The following is a 16,853-nucleotide window of genomic DNA, read 5'->3' as shown; positions in this document are numbered from 1 at the left end:
AGTATCCCAACACATACGGCTATTTTCACATTGGTTCCTCCATGCAGTCATGAGCACTGCACAATCACCTTCTGAAAATGGCTACAGTAGAACAAGAAAGAGTGTTATCTATCCTGTTACATTATGGAATTTTAAAACTCACTGGTTTTTTAGTTACCATAGGTCTCTGAAAAGTAGACCCTCCAAGCGTCCCTATTTTCCAGGGAAAGTCCCAACTTTACAGAAGCCATCCCAGTTTCTGATTTGAACCCAGAATGTCCCTCTTTTCCTTAGGATGTCCCTATTTTCATCTGCAAAATATGGGAGAGTATGGTAGGACATCCTTATTTTCATCGGAGGGTATGCAGTTATGTGACGACCCCCCCCCCCGAGCCAAGGAGATAAGTAACTATACAACCTTTAGAAGACATCTGAAGGTGTTCTGTTTTTATACATGTTAGAAGCAGGCTAGAGTGGCTGGGGCAGCCCAGTCACATGGGTGGGGTATAAATAATAAAAATATTGTTTTTATTATTGTGGAACAGGATGTCCCTATTTTAATCTGAGAAGTGTTGGAGGGTATGGAAAAGAACGTAAGGTAAATAAACATACTCATGGAATGGAACTTATACATATGGTGTGTGCAATGTCTGTTACACTGGAACTACACTGGGAAGAAAACCACCCTCCTCTTTTAGACTTCAACAGGGGAGTAAACATCTCCCAAGCAAGGGGGAATCTCAGTCCCTAAGTTTGGGTTAGCTGCTGTCCTGAGGAGCATTCAAGGAATACTGCTGCCCCTAGAGGCCAGCTCTAAAGAAGTCTTTCTCCCCACTGCTACTTACCTTAGATGATGGGGGAAATACCAGCGATGGAGACAGTGTCCGATAGAGTCACATGACCGACTGGCATGTTCTCTCTCTCCTGGTCGTTCGCTCGGGAGATTCAAAATCTTTCTCCAGCCTGAACATCACAGTGACTGATACCTCAGAGGCATTAGCACACTTCAGGATCAGCAGAGTATAGGCAGTCAGTGTACAGACTCAGTAGCGCAGCTTTTTTGGCTAAACTATGTTTATTTACATATATACACTTGGAGCATCGTAACTCAGCTCCTTCCTCTTCAGCATCAGACAGCAAAGAGAAAGAATAGAGAACAAATGTTCTACATCACAGAAACACAGTAATATAAACATCCTGTCTCCGTCACTTCCCACAATGTGGAATGAAAACATACAGTCATGTGATAAAAACAATCCCATGACTGCAACACTGGGAATGAATCCTAACAGACAGATGTGTCATCACACTACTTTAACAAGCACATCTTAGCAGTGGAGGCTTGTATGTTAGGGCAAACAAGACACAGTCATACCAACCTCAGTCTGCCCTCAGACAACCCCCACCTTCCTGGCATCTTATTTATGGGCACTCCAGGGAGGGAGGGAGATGCCTGCCACATGATCTCCTGCAATGATTTTGCAAAGTTTTTTGCAGATAAAGTCGCTCAGATTCGGGAAGAGGTAGACGCCACCGTGGGAGCAGGGCCGGGGCGGGAGAGTGCTAGAGTCCTGTCTAGTCAAATTGCGTGGGATCAATTCCAATCTGTTACCTCCGAGGATGTGGACAGGCTGCTTGGACGAGTGAAACCAACCACCTGTCTCCTTGATCCTTGCCCATCCTGGCTTATAAAAGCTAGCCGGGAAGGGCTGGGCGATGGGCTTCGTGGGGTGGTGAATGCTTCCCTCCGTGAGGGAGCCTTCCCAGACCCGCTGAAAGAAGCGGTTATTAAACCGCTTCTTAAAAAACCATCTTTAGATGCGGCCACGATGGCCAACTACCGCCCAGTCTCAAATCTTCCATTCTTGGGCAAGGTGATTGAGCGAGTGGTTGCTGAACAACTCCAGGCACGCCTGGAAGAAGCGGACCATTTGGATCCCTTCCAATCGGGATTCAGGCCTCATCACGGGACTGAAACTGCCTTGGTCGCACTGGTTGATGATCTCCGGTGGGCTAGGGACAAAGGTGAGAGCTGTTTCCTAGTTCTGCTGGATCTCTCAGCGGCGTTTGATACCATTGACCATAACATCCTTCTGGACCGTCTTGAGGGACTGGGAGCTGGGGGCACTGTCATACAGTGGTTCCGCTCCTTCCTCCTGGGCCGTGTTCAGAAAGTGGTGGTGGGGGATGAGTGTTCAGACCCCTGGGCTCTCACTTGTGGGGTGCCTCAGGGTTCTGTCCTCTCCCCCATGCTTTTCAACATCTATATGCAGCCACTGGGAGAGATCATCAGGGGGTTTGGGCTGGGTGTTCATCAGTATGCAGATGATACCCAGCTCTACCTTTCTTTCAAATCAGAACCAGTGAAGGCGGTGACAGTCCTGTGTGAGTGTCTGGAGGTGGTTGGAGGATGGATGGCGGCAAACAGATTGAGATTGAATCCTGACAAGACAGAAGTACTGTTTCTGGGGGACAGGAGGCGGGCAGGTGTGGGGGATTCCCTGGTCCTGAATGGGGTAACCGTGCCCCTGAAGGACCAGGTGCGCAGCCTGGGAGTCATTTTGGACTCACAGCTGTCCATGGAGGCACAGGTTAAATCCGTGTCCAGGGCAGCTGTGTACCAGCTCCATCTGGTACGTAGGCTGAGACCCTATCTGCCCGCGGACTGCCTCGCCAGAGTGGTGCATGCTCTGGTTATCTCCCGCTTGGACTACTGCAATGCGCTCTACGTGGGGCTACCTTTGAAGGTGACCCGGAAACTACAACTAATCCAGAATGCAGCAGCCAGACTGGTGACTGGGAACGGCCGCCGAGACCATATAACACCGGTCTTGAAAGACCTACATTGGCTCCCAGTACGTTTCTGAGCACAATTCAAAGTGTTGGTGCTGACCTTTAAAGCCCTAAACGGCCTCGGTCCAGTATACCTGAAGGAGCGTCTCCACCTCCATCGTTCTACCCGGATACTGAGGTCCAGCACTGAGGGCCTTCTGGCGGTTCCCTCACTGCGAGAAGCCAAGTTACAGGGAACCAGGCAGAGGGCCTTCTCGGTAGTGGCGCCCTCCCTGTGGAACGCCCTCCCACCAGATGTCAAAGAGAACAACAACTACCAGACTTTTAGAAGACATCTGAAGGCAGCCCTGTTTAGGGAAGCTTTTAATGTTTGATGTATCATAGTATTTTAATATTCTTTTGGAAGCCGCCCAGAGTGGCTGGGGAAACCCAGCCAGATGGGCGGGGTATAAATAATAAATTATTATTATTGTTGTTGTTGTTGTTGTTGTTGTTGTTGTTGTTGTTGTCTCAGTGTTGCCCTTGTGGGACTCATCAGGCAGGAGAAGAAAAACAAAACTGGAATTTGTAGGCCCTACCTGTCATTGGCTCCAGCTCCACCTCCTCTCAGCCTCCTTACTTTCTGCCCTACTGTTTTCCAATGGTCACCAGCTGCACATTAGCTGAATATATTACATCAACAGGATGTCATGAGTGGATGTTTCCAGCCCCTTCATTTTCTAAACCAGTTGCTGTCATGTGGTTTTACTTCCCAAACAAAAACACCAAAGGGCAAGTGAAAGTGACAGATCCTCAAAATACCTTTTAAGGGGTGGGGGTGGAAGGATACAGGGGAAAAACCACAAGGTGATTTTATGCTGTGCTTCTCTGAGAGGCCCACTATAGATGGAGAAAGGTGACTTTTGTCTGCCTTTGTGCCATATAGATTTTGGAACTACTCCAAGGGCTGAAACAATCCATTGTATAAATTAGACGAACTCTTGTTGGCTCTTTTACAGGCAGCTTCCATCTCTGTGTTTGTGAAAATTACAATTAAAATACAGGGCTGCCTTAAGTCTCTCAGGCCACATAGTCTTCTGCCTAATGCTCCATTTCTGTCCATGTAGTAGCCCGCTTCAGAGATGTGAGATAATATTGGGTGGGGAGGAGACAGAATGTACTCTGCATATGTTCAGGAATATGTGTTTCTTGAAAAATAAAAAGCTATTAACCTATGGCATTCCAAACAGATTCTGAGTATTCACTTGAATCCCTCCCACAAAATCCCTGCATTAGCAATCTGGGTCCCTTTTCCTTTTACCCATCAAAAAGAAAGAGGAACTCATTCTTCTCCCACCCCACTTACCATAATAGCATCTTGACCAGGGGCTCCCTCAAACCAAGCAGTGCCACTGGCTAAATCTCAAAATGCATTTAACATGGGAAGTGTTCAAATTACCGAGGAAGAAAGAATCACTTGAAAGCCGACAATGGCCTCCTCTAATGGGTTGCTTAACAGCAAGGATGCAATTACAAACAACAACAAAATGTGCTTCATTTACCAAGCAATATATTCTTTATCCTTGAGGAAAGACTTTCTCAGGTAGCAAGGTGGCCCGCCTAATTATGCTAATTTCAAATCTGCTGCAATGAAATTCAGGTCATGGGGGACAAATTGTCACAGAGGATGGAAGCAATGTGCACTGTGTGGCAGCATTAAAAGGGAACAATTTAAATCCCCCAAAAAGTCATTGTGTGTTGGAGGACTATGGATGGAATCATAGATCTGGAAGGACCTTTGCAGTCCAGCCTCCTGATGAGTGTAGGAGACCCAGAGCTGCAGTGTCCACAAATAACAGTTGCTCAGTCTCTGCTTAAAGACCTCCAGCATGGGAGAGCCCACTACATTTTAATTGGCTCCATTGTCAAACTGCTCTTACCATTAAGAAGCTTTTCCTAATGTTAGACCGAAGCTTACTCTCCTGTAACATATTAACATACTTAATTAGCTAATGCATATACTTGCCGTGGACAAACCTCAGGGTGCCCCATTGCTTCTGTGCCATTTGCTCTCACATATTAATTTGTTCAGTATATGTCAGGGACCCAGGAGAGGGGGTCGGCAATTTATGGGGTTTGGTGATGCCTGCAAGGTGGCAGCCATGGCAGCAGGATGTCAGGGACTGGCTGAAGGGGATGAGATTGAGGAGGAATGGTGGAGATCGCCCACCCCCCTTCTCCTGAAGCTTCCAGAGAAGAGGAAGGCAGTACAGTGGTACCTTGGTTTATGAACTTAATCCTTTCCAGAAGTCCGCTCTTAAACCAAAGCATTCTTAAACCAAGGCGTGCTTTCCCATAGCAGCAGGGAACTCAATTTCCAAATGGAACACACTCAACAGGAAGCGAAACATGTTCTTATTCCAAGGCAAAGTTCACACCTACTTCTGGGTTTGCAGCATTCTTAATCCAAGTTGTTAAGTAGATTTTTATTGCATTAGCCGTGAGGCCATAGCATGATATACATTGAAATAACAACATAAAATGGGGGTGGGGAGGTAAGGGTAGATATCGTCCTGGGCGATTACTTAAAGAAAGAAAGAAAAAAACTGCTGAGGCTGGAGGAGGTCCGTTAAAGGGTCCTTCAGCTCCTCAGATATGTCCTAACTCGATTGTCCTTGTACAATAAGGCTACTTGGAACTTCGTTCGGTTGTGCGGCGTATCGACTGCAGCTGTGGTGTTAAGGAAGAAGTTAGTGCCGCTTTCCTCTTCATCACACTAAGCAGGAAGTTAGCTGTCATCTCGGTAATCCAACAATCAGAATCCTGCAAAAAGAGGGACACTATCCAAGGCTGGATTGGGAGATGAAGCTTATTCATGAGGGGAGTTAAAAACCGAGATCTTTCATCTGACCAGTTGGGACAGAAAAGCATTACATGTTCCATAGTCTCCAGGGTCGTGTCATTACAGGTGCATGTTCTGTTTGCGATGGGAACTCTGGAATAACGACCCGACAGAACTGCTGTAGGAAAACAGTTGAGACGGGCACAGGTAAAGGCCCTACGCTTAGCCTCCGAAGAAATTGTGAAGCAGTATAGAGGGATCCCTTCAGGGGGTGGAATAGCTAGGGCTAGGCCTGAACACGGTCCTCTTGCATAGGAAGCTGTGTTAGAGAAGTCAAGTTGCTGTAGTTTCTTTTTGATTAGAGGTAGGGCCGCCGGGCTGATACACTCTAAGTTGAGAACAGTTTTACAATTCAAATTGAGAAGAGAGCGGAATTTGAGGTTAATTGTAGTTTTCCAAGGGGAATTATGAATGTCTCTTAGGATCAGATTGGAAAAACCACCTCTAATTCGAGCATCCGATGTTAGTAGGTGGAAGGTGTAAGAAATGGCTCGACTCCATGCTCGTTTGACAATTGAGGGCTGGGCGAACTCGAGTCGTAGGGCTGCACCTGAGACACATCTCGGGACGCCGGAAAGAGATCTCAGAAACATATGAAGTGGGCGATCCAAGTTACCTGATATTGCTGTAGTCCATACTTCACATCCATATAATAATTTAGGGGCAACTTTGGCATTAAATATTTGAATTGCTGCTGGAAGATGTTTGCCGCCCTTCTGGTGGTAAAATCGGACAATGGCGTTAGAAGTCGTGGTTGCAGCGAGAAAGGCAGATTGTAGATGGGTGGTCCAGGAGAGATTATAAGTGAATATTATGCCTAGATATTTAAAGGCTTTTACCTTTTCTAAGTAGCCACCTGTGATCTTAAGCGGCTCCAACTCCAAGTTGTTCATAAACTAAGCTGTTCTTAAACCAAGGTACCACTGTATTGAATTACAGCAGTGGTTTGAGGAAGGTCACAGCTCAGAGACAGGTGAACAAAAGAGTTGAGAGGAGTTGGGAGAAGGGAGGGCAGAGACAGAGCCAGGGGAGACAGAGCAGCTAGCTATCATGTTATCACTAGAGAGTATTTCTGACCCCCCTTCTCCCAGAACTCAGCGTTCATTGAGAGTGCAAGAGCAAAGGACTCAGCGACAATTAGCCCCTGGTGGCCACCATAAGGGGAAGTGCTGTTGTTAGGCAAGGAGTGGGGAGGAGTTCCGTTTGAGCAACGCCATTAATGGGATACAGACTGCATTCCTTGTCTCTCGCTATGATGATTGAATAAGCTCATTAGTAAGAACTCTGTTTTTCTCTGCTTCTTGCTGTCACCAGGGGAGGGAGAGAATTCCCCAAACCTGACACAGGAGGAGGAAGGGGCAGGGCAGTCCGAGATGGAGGGAGGTGCTCAGGATGCGGTGGAGAAGAAAGAGACTGTTCATGCAAGGTGTGGGCTGGTAGACTCCCCGCCATCCACCATCCCACTGTCTCCTAGAACCAGGAGAGGCATGCAGAGGGAAGAGCAGGGACAGCTTCTGTGTAGGCAGAGCCTCAGGTTGCACATGCACACCCCATCAGATGAGGGTGCATAAGCTGGGGAGGAATGGTCACCCTGTTGCTGCAACTGCTCCACAGGGCACAAATCAATTGACTTACAGTAAGTTCCTTTGGCAGTGGTGGCGAAAGGGGAGAAAATTAAGGTAACCCTATGGTGTGCTGAACCCTGGTGTTGATGCAAATCTACCACTCCCTGTTCATCTGATCAGTCATTAGATGAGTGGAATGGAGCCAGCAATCCCTGATCCTCGGGTGATTTGCACAAGTCAGATAAGGAGTGAAGTTGTCTGCCTATTTGTGTTTCTGTCTGTGTGTGTGTGTATGAGAAAGTGTGGGGTGGCCACAGCCACCAGCGGCATGTGGCCTCCAGAGGGTTAGCCCAGGATAAAAGCAGTCCTGGCCCAAGTAAGGTTAGCTTAGGCCTGCTTTAAGGTAATAGCAAGGGTCCCAAGTGATGCTGGCTTTCTGTAAACAGCTAAGCTGCAGGCACAGTCATCTTGTCTTCAACCCTAGAAGAGGACACAAGCTTGTTATTTCCCTTGAGTTTCCTCCACATACACTGAATGTCAATGAGTTTGATTTTGTGGCTGCAGATCTGTCTGGCCCTGAGACATACAGGCAGACGTGAAGGTAGAGAAATCCTCTGTTCACCTTTCCACGAGTGATCAATTGCAGCTTTTACCTTTAACCTTAGCATCTTCTCGCTGGTTTCAAACTCCTTGGGTTTGATTTTGAGAAAGCTTTATGCCATATTCCTCACCTAATTTCCAGTGCTCTGTTTCATTTGGATGTATTCTTAGAATCCTCCCCTGTCTGTGGCACTCCCATTGTTACTGCCTTCAGCTGAAGTTGGATCCCACCTCTCACAACATGTTCCGAGTTATATGGCTGCAATGCTTACAAAAAAAAATCAGAACCACTTCCATGCTTGAGAAGGCCCAGCATTAGGTGAACATCAGTGGAATGTCTTGGCACACTTGTTTCTGGTGCGCTAACTGTAATTATCCCATTATTACTCAATGTAGCATCACTTATTTGTAAAAATCAGACATTGAGGTTAGAAAAAAGCAGGGAAATGCCCAGAGAAGTGTGGGATCAACAAATCATTAATGGGAACATGTATAAACACTACACAAGCAAATCAGGATGAATGCTCATTGCTGTTTTACTTCTTTGCCAAATAAAAAATAAAAATCAGAATGAATGCTCAATGAACCAGTTGTCTGGAGAACCCCACAGTGACTTGGCATCCACTGACTCAGCCCAAGTTCAAAGTCCAGAGGTGGGAACAGGACTTGAGAGATATAAAGGTTGTTTCATTGCAGATTATTTGAAAAAGCTAGTAGTAAAGTTTAGAGTTGCCATATTTCAAAAAGTAAAATTCCCACAAAGTTGTGTTTCCGATGCTTTTTCCATCGCGTTGCCTTACATCCTTGTGTTCCCTGGCATGTTGCTGGTTTGGCAAAATTCCCCTCTGACACCTGAAAACCAGGACATGTCAGGAATGTTCCTTCTTGGAACCCTTCTCACCTCTATGCTCCTGTCTGGGGACAGACAGTCACTTCTGCTGGGGAACTCAAGGAAGATTACAATATTTTGGTTTCTGTTTTAACCCTGCTGCAGAAGTACATTTCATGGGGCCCTGGCGGGGAGGTCAGGTCAAAAGGCAAAGTCATTTCAACAAAAATCATGGGACTGCCAGTGATGGCTAATTATATATATTTTTATCTCCATAAGAAGTACATCCCAGATTCTTGAGTATCGCTAGTATTTAGTGGGAGGCTTTGCTTTATTCCTTAGTTTTGCTACTTCCATTCTTGAGGCTACCTTTACAAATAAAATTAAAAGACATGCTGTCTTCTGCATTAACTTGAAAAAAGAAAAACCAATCTGTATTTGCAGTTAATCAAGTGATTTTTTTTCCTTCCACCCATCTTTACGATAGTAGCCTAGCAACTTCCTGGAGGAAAAGGGGAGTCCCTGGTGATGTTGCAAATGATTTGATTGTTATCGCCTTTGCTTGATCTGACTTCTGCAAGTGTTTCAAAGTGTCCTTCTGCATAACTGGAAAAGTTTGATGGGAAGTTGAAAGGAAAAGGATTAGTAGGCTTGGCAGAACTCCCCCAGCCGCTCAAAAATTGTTTAAAAAAACAACTTCCCAAAGAAGTAGTACAGGCATCTCACACAACACTGAAGGAAAAAGCTCCACTCATATACTATGTAAAGAATGAAACTTTAACGTCTCTCTCACCCACTTTCCCCCTTCTATTTTTCTTTCTCCATTTTCTCCTCTCTCCCCCACAACCCCACATTACCTACAACAAAAATGTCTCAAACTATTATTATTATTATTATTATTATTATTATTATTATTATTATTATTATTATTGAAGGACTCTATGATTTGAAACAGACACACTGAATGTAGGGCTGCCTTACTTCTGGAATTTCCCGGACATAGCCGGGATTTGTCCGTGGGAAATTGTGTCCTGGCAGAATGTTTGAAAACTGGTTAAAATGCCTGGGCAAATCCCAGTTATATGGCAGCCCATACTGGAAATATTGATTTATATATTTTTTGTGAATTTCCTTTTTTTAAAAAGAGCTTAGAATGCTCAACAACTTTGGGGAACAACCAGCAACTTGTCCTTTGCCTCAGGCAGCAAAATATGTTGCGCTCACCCTGGCCTAGACTTAGAGAGAAGAGCATTCACAGTGGCACCCTTGTCCTTGACCGTTGCCCTTGTCTTCTTCTCTAAGCTGAGCACTCGCTCTGTGGAGCTACACATGGAATCCTCCTCAGCTGCTTCCAATACAGCATGACGGAGCACAATGCACTCCTGGGGGTATCGACCTTAGCAGGAAACACCCTGCTCAAACATCGGTACCCTCTAGAAGCAGTGCCCAAAGTGATGCAGACATAAAAGCAAAGCTATGGTTTGATTTGACATCGGGATGCAGGCAAACTCATCTCTGCAAGAATGTGGCTAATTAAAAGGCTTTTCGGCATTGGTAAAATTTCCCAGGCCTGATTTGGTCACAGCCGCACTTGAATCAATTGCACTGGTTGATCTGCCTTCAGTGTCAGGGTTTGATCCTTTGCAATGCCACATCAGCAGATGCACCCACCCTTGGATTTCAATTTATAACAAGCATTTAAAGGCTGCCAGTTCATCTGCTAATGGCTGCCAACTGGGACAGGGAACAATTCTGCTTTCCTTTCATCCACCTTTAGAAACCTTTCCGGGTCAGATTTTGTAGGGCAGCATGGAAAAGCTTGTGCATCATTCTCCTTCTTCTGCAGGTAATTAGAAGGTGTTTTGTCTCCACTACTGTCATTTCAGCACTTTTAAAGAACACTGCATTCCCCAGGCATTCTTTTTTAAAAGGTGAGTTACATACTTAGTTCAGTGGGCGGTGGCAGGAAAAGAAATCCCTCAAGATTTTCAGAGCAAAACAGTCTTCTTGAGGCATGACTGGCTGATCCAGTGACATTAGCTATGGTACTACGAGTAGTAATGCACAAAACCATGACATGCTGATCGCAATAAATATATACTTTGCTGCACCCAGCTAGCAAGCAAGGAAGGGACAGGCCTTGTTGGAATGGGCTTGGTATTTGCATTGATTGATTAATCAGATCTGCAGGTGCCTTGCTCATTATTAATGTTGCGAAGGAGGATTAAAGATTAAGGATGGGAGGAGAGAAGGGTTTGCTTTGCTAGATAAATAAAAAATGAAGCTGCTTGTGGCTGGTAAATGTGCTCAAGATAGCAAGTTACCACGCACCTCTGGAGGAGCCTTATGCAAAACAGACACTCTTAAAGACATAAAATGCACTCTCCTGAAGACAGCTGGTTAGGAGGAATCTCCCACTTTTTCTGAGTAACTGTTCTTTTAACCTCCTTTCTAAATTGGATCTATTTATACTGCATCTGATGTGTTATATTCAATGCAGGAAAGGCAATCGTTTGCAGCTGATGATGCTTCTTTAGGGTAAATGTGGGGTGCCTCTTTCGAGCAACCCTGGAGTGACACGTGCTCAGCTATCTGCTGTTGCATCCCCAATGCCCACTTCTGGCAGGTTGGGAACTGATGCAGATCTACACTCATGGTTTTTAAGGTTAAGGAAGGGTTAAGGAATGGTTTTGATAATGTATATTGACACATGACATCCTGCATTTAACGTTCATAATGCACTATTAAAATGTGACACCCGAAGGCACTGTAGAGCAACCAGTAGTAGGGAGACACTGTTTTGATGGGGGGACGCTTTAATTTACAAATATGCCCTGTGACGTTTTAGAACGACATATCTAATATCGTTCTAATAATGTTAAACAGGTCAGTGTAGATCCAGCCCAGGTGTCAGGAGTTGCTGCGAATCTGCGTGTGGCTGCCCCATGTGGTGAACCCCTGAACTGCAGTTACCCCTTCTTAGTGGGTAACCTTCCACATTGACTCCGCCCACTCAGACTGACCATTGGATTTTTTGGAGCAAGAAGGAGAATAAAGGGTTCTATATTATGCCAATATTATGTGGGAAATTTAAACAGTACCCTTAGCTGGGGCTGACATTTATTTTCCCACAATGCCGTATAATGATACTATGTCAGAGGCATTATGGGGAATATAAATGGAGGGTGCTAGATGCTAAATGTTAGGGGAGAATAAAGGGGAACCCAAAGCAAGCATTAGCTGCAAGGGGGTGAACATTATAACTCCACAACAAAGATGTAGTCTTCAGTTATAATCATTCAAAAAATCCTTCTCTCTAATAAACTATAACAATACCTGGGAATTTCCCCCCCCCCCTTAAATCTACCAGCAGTGGAGAACAAAATAATAGGGAGTTGGCATGTAATCTGGACCTTCCTAGATAATGAACTGGAATTCCATTTCCCTTCCCCCTTCTCTCTATTTTAAACATTCATGGTGTCACAAAACTTCCACCATAAAATACCTTTTCCAGACTCTACAATCCGTGGAGCTGTAAATATTTTACAAGCGTACTTCCAATTAGAGATATCCTTGTGTCGTTAGTTTGAATGACACAAAATGTAAAACCATTTGGGTTGTAATCCTCAGAAGGAAAGGTCAAACTGGAAAAGTTTGGGTGCTATGTTTGCTCCTAAGAAGACAATGGTAGACAGTTAAAGAAAGCTGTTATGATGGGGCAATTTTCCTGACAGTTTGCCTGCAGAAAGATGTAGGTTCACATCTATGTAGCAGGGCTTGAACTTCTGCTTGCTCCATAGGGAAGAGATTAAGACCACATTCACTCCACACATTTAAAGTACTATGATGCCAGTTTAAACAACAATGGCTCCCTCCAATTAATTATGGGAGCCATTGTTTGTTAAGGGTAAAGAGAGTTGTTTCCAGAGTGGTCTAATGATCCTTCCTTCCACTCTGAGGATTGTAGTTCTGGGTACTTTAAAGGTATGGTATGAATGTGGCCTAAGTAAACATGATTGTGATGGATTTGTCACTGACATTTTATGAAGCCATCATGAGAAATTATGCCTGCAAAGATCTAAAACCCTGACAACCAAAAAGGATGGAGCAACTCCCTATGAGGAAAGGTTATCACATTTGGAGGGTTTTTTTTAACTTACAGAGAAGGCAAGTAAGAGCAAGCATGACAGAGGTGTATAAAAGTTTGGATATTGTGGAGAAAGGGGAGAAAGAAGGGTTGTTCTCCATCTCTCATAACCCTGGTGATGGTTGGGAGATTCGGGACAGATAAAAGAAAGTACTTCTTCACACAGCATAGGCTTTAACTAGGGTGTTCACTTCCACAGGAAGTAGTGTCAGTGACCACCATGAATGGCTTTAAAAGAGGAATGGACAAATGAATAGAGATAATCATGTATCACCCATGATATTCTTCCTCCACTGTCAGAGGCAGCATGCCTCAGAATCCCATTTGCTGGAAATCACAAGTGAGGAAAGAACTCTTGCATTGGGTCCTGTTTTGGGGCGTCCTGCAGACATTGGGTTGGCCACTGTCAGAACAGGAAGTTGGACTAGATGGGCTATTGGCCTGATCCAGCAGGATCTTCTTATGTTAATCATTTCCACCTCTGTATAGAAAGGTGGACAGGAATGTGCTAAATAAATAAATACTTAGAATCGTAGAATTGGAAGGGACCCAGGGTTCATCTTAGTCCACCCCCTGCAATGCAGGAATCTCATCTAAAGCATCCATGACAGATGGCCATCCAACCTCTGCTTAAAAACATCAAAGAAGGAGAGCCCACCACCTCTTGTGGGAGTCTGTCCCACTGCCGAACAGCTCTTACTGTCAGAATGTTTTTTCGAAAGTTTAGTCGGAAACTCCTTTCTTGTAACTTGATGCCATTGCCTCGAGTCCGACCCTCAAGAGCAGGATAAAACAAGCATGTTCCCTCTTCCATGTGACAGCCCTTAAGATATTTGAAGATGGCTATCATATCTCCTCTCATCTCCACTTTTCCAGGCTAAACATACCCAGCTCCTTCAAGTGCTCCTCGTAAGGCTTAGTTTCCAGACCCTTGATCATCTTGGTTGCCCTCCTCTACACACATTCCAGTTTGTCAACATCCTTCTTAAATTGTGCTGCCCAGAATTGGACACAGTATTGCAGGTGTGATCGGACCAAGGAGTGCTGATGTGGCAAAAACACAGGTTTGTGGCCACCTATGTTCTACTCAGTGTAGACCCACTGAAATTAAGTGATGCATGTCCATTTATTTCAATGGGTCTACTGTGAATATGACTAGCATTGGATACAACCTACACGTACTGATTATAGAACTCCCTCATCGTGCTTAGTTTGGCCTTGAAAGCACATCTACAAGATAACGCTATACAAAACCAAGAGTTGATTTAACCAATATAGCTGTATAGGAACATAGGAAGACAGAAATATGCCTTACACCATTGGTCTAGCCCAATATTGTCTACAGTGACTGGCAGTTGAGGAAATCCATTTTAATTGTTATTTAGGCACTCTGATTTAAAGTATGGTCTGCTCCTGATATAACTATTTCAGTCCAATAAACTATGATGCACTAGACAGAGAATTATTTTACCCACAAACTTCTTCTTTCTGCAGATATAAAACCAGATTTTGCCAGTTTGAACATAGGAAACTATTGTGTAACAAATCCTGGAAGTCTTCCATTATGACAAGCAACCGAAGGGAGAAGGAAGGGAAGAAGGGGGTGCAGGCACATTTCTACTTCTTGGATGATTGAATCATAGTTTATAAAATGGATATTGTTATACAAGAGCCAGACCTATATCAGAATACCTTAAGGGTGTTGATCTACATTATGGGAATCTGTATACATGCCCCCCAGTGTACTTTTCCAAATCAAAATCTCAGAAAAAGCTTGCCACATTGTATGATTCTATGCTTTGTGTGTAGCAAAGGGAAATGTTGATTCTTTAGCAATTAGATTGCTTGTTAAGAAGGAAAAACAAGCACTGCAGAACCATGGACCGATTAAAAAGTTCAGAAAACAATATTCAACTTCCCCACAACCTCTTGTCTCTCCTGTCCTTTGGCGAGTTATTTAATGCTTGCTATAAAGAGCAACACTTACTTAAAAAAAGAAAAGAACACCCATACCAGATAAAGTCAAATGTTCCCATGCATTGTTCTCGTTTCATTTATTTATTTTATTTATTAATTCACAGCACAGCCTCTGTTCTCCAGCTGGTTCAAGGATATGATCAACGGAGGCATATACTGGGGGACTCTAACTGTCCTTTTTGCTGAACTGATTTATGGAGCAGCTTTCCACTTTCCTTCCACTGCCTGTAATGTAATATAAAAGGAAATATAAAATGGAGCCATAAAATAATTGATTCACTGGCATATACTATCAAATGAACCAGCAGTTCAAAAAGGCAAGGGAGCACGATAGATGATTGTCACTTCTAACAGTGACAAATGCCAAGAAAGGGTTTAGAAAATGAAGCTAATGCTAAACTTATTTGCGCAGCAGATAGGAAATATGACAGTGCCAACAAGAAGTTGCCTTCTTTCAAATATATCAATTTATTGTAGCTCCTCCTGGGTTTTATTGTCCTTGAGTCTAATAGATTCAAGTGTGGGTGGGCGCTAAGCATTTTTAGGTCGTGGCTTAAATGGATGAATGGATGGTTCATGGTTTATTAAAAGATTAGGGGTCTTTCTAGATTGATGGTGCTTTTTGTCCCACGAACCCAAACAAGGTAAGTAGAACTTCTTTGTATTGCTGACGACCAATATCTTTAAGCCACTGCTGTGTGTAGTCATGAGAACCTAAGAGCCCATCTAGTCCAGCATCCTGTTCTCCCAATGGCTAACCAGATGCCTGTAGGAAGACCACAGGGAAGACCTATAAGCAATAGCACACTCTCCACTTCCCAGCAACTGGTAATTCAGCAGCATACAACCAGCATACAACAGTGGAGGTAGTACATAGTCATGATGGCTAGCAGCAACTGATAACCAGGTATTTGTCTAAACTGGTTTTGAAGCCATCCAAGTTGGTCGCCATCACTACATCTTGCAGGATCGAATTCTATGGTTTTTCTATGCACTGTGTGAATAAGTACTTCCTTTTGCCTGTCCTGAATCTTCCAACATTCAGCATGGTTGGATGGCCATGAGTTCTAGTATTATGATAGTGAATGACGTTCTCTGGTAATCAAAGGTATACCGGAAGCTGCCTCATATTGCATCAGACTTGCACCATTGAGCTACCTTACTTGGTTAATTTATTAAACCCAACCTCGATCCACAGGGACTCCAGGGTAGTGTACAATCACAAGTACATAAAAACATAAACCAACATAATAGAAATTAAAAACAACACCAGACTACAGGCTAACAAAACCCCATCAAATCTTGACCCGGTGCCAAAAAGATGGTGACATGGAGAGGGTTTTTCCAGAGCTGGGGTTCTGCCACAGAAAAGTTCCCCTCTGTTTTGCAAGCATAACACATTTCAGCAAGTAAAGACCTCAGAGAAAGACCTCAGCTGAAGATCATAGTGCACTAGTGTGCACCTGGAATGGGCAGCAGGTCTCACAAATCTCAGAGATCTTTCCCAGCCCTGCTACTTGAAATCAATGAATATGACTTAGGTCCATTAATTTCAGTGGGTCTACTCCAAGCTATACATCTTTGAACACCACCCATTAAATGGAAAGCCTAAACCATGCGGTGAATAATCAATGAACCTTTGACCAAACTATGACCACAATAACATGAGAAACTAAGGCAGGCTAAATTTCTATGCTTACATGCTGGATTAAAACAATATCTCTTTCTATTACAATCTGTGAAGCAGCACTGTTTTAAGCAAGCTGCAGACTTTTTCTGCTCCTTAAGACACAAGACATCAATAACTAAAGATAAGAGCTGAAACAGCATGCATCACAGATAGCACAGTTAAGATGCCAATCAATCTTTCAATAGCTGTATCCTTGCATTACTCCGAAGCCTATAAATAATAGCCTGTGCAAGTCTTCCCCAACCTTCTAGATGTTGTTGAACTGCAACTCCAATCATCCCCAGCCAGCATTGTCAATGGTCAGGGATGATGGGAGCTGCAGTCTAGCAATATCTGGTGAAAATAAAAAAATTCCTTCCAGTAGCACCTTAAAGACCAACTAAGTTAGTTCT

This window comes from Podarcis bocagei (genome assembly GCF_964188305.1).
Source record: "Podarcis bocagei genome assembly, chromosome: 12".
In the NCBI taxonomy this organism is placed as follows: domain Eukaryota; kingdom Metazoa; phylum Chordata; class Lepidosauria; order Squamata; family Lacertidae; genus Podarcis; species Podarcis bocagei.
Note: the sequence above shows the minus strand (reverse complement) of the source record.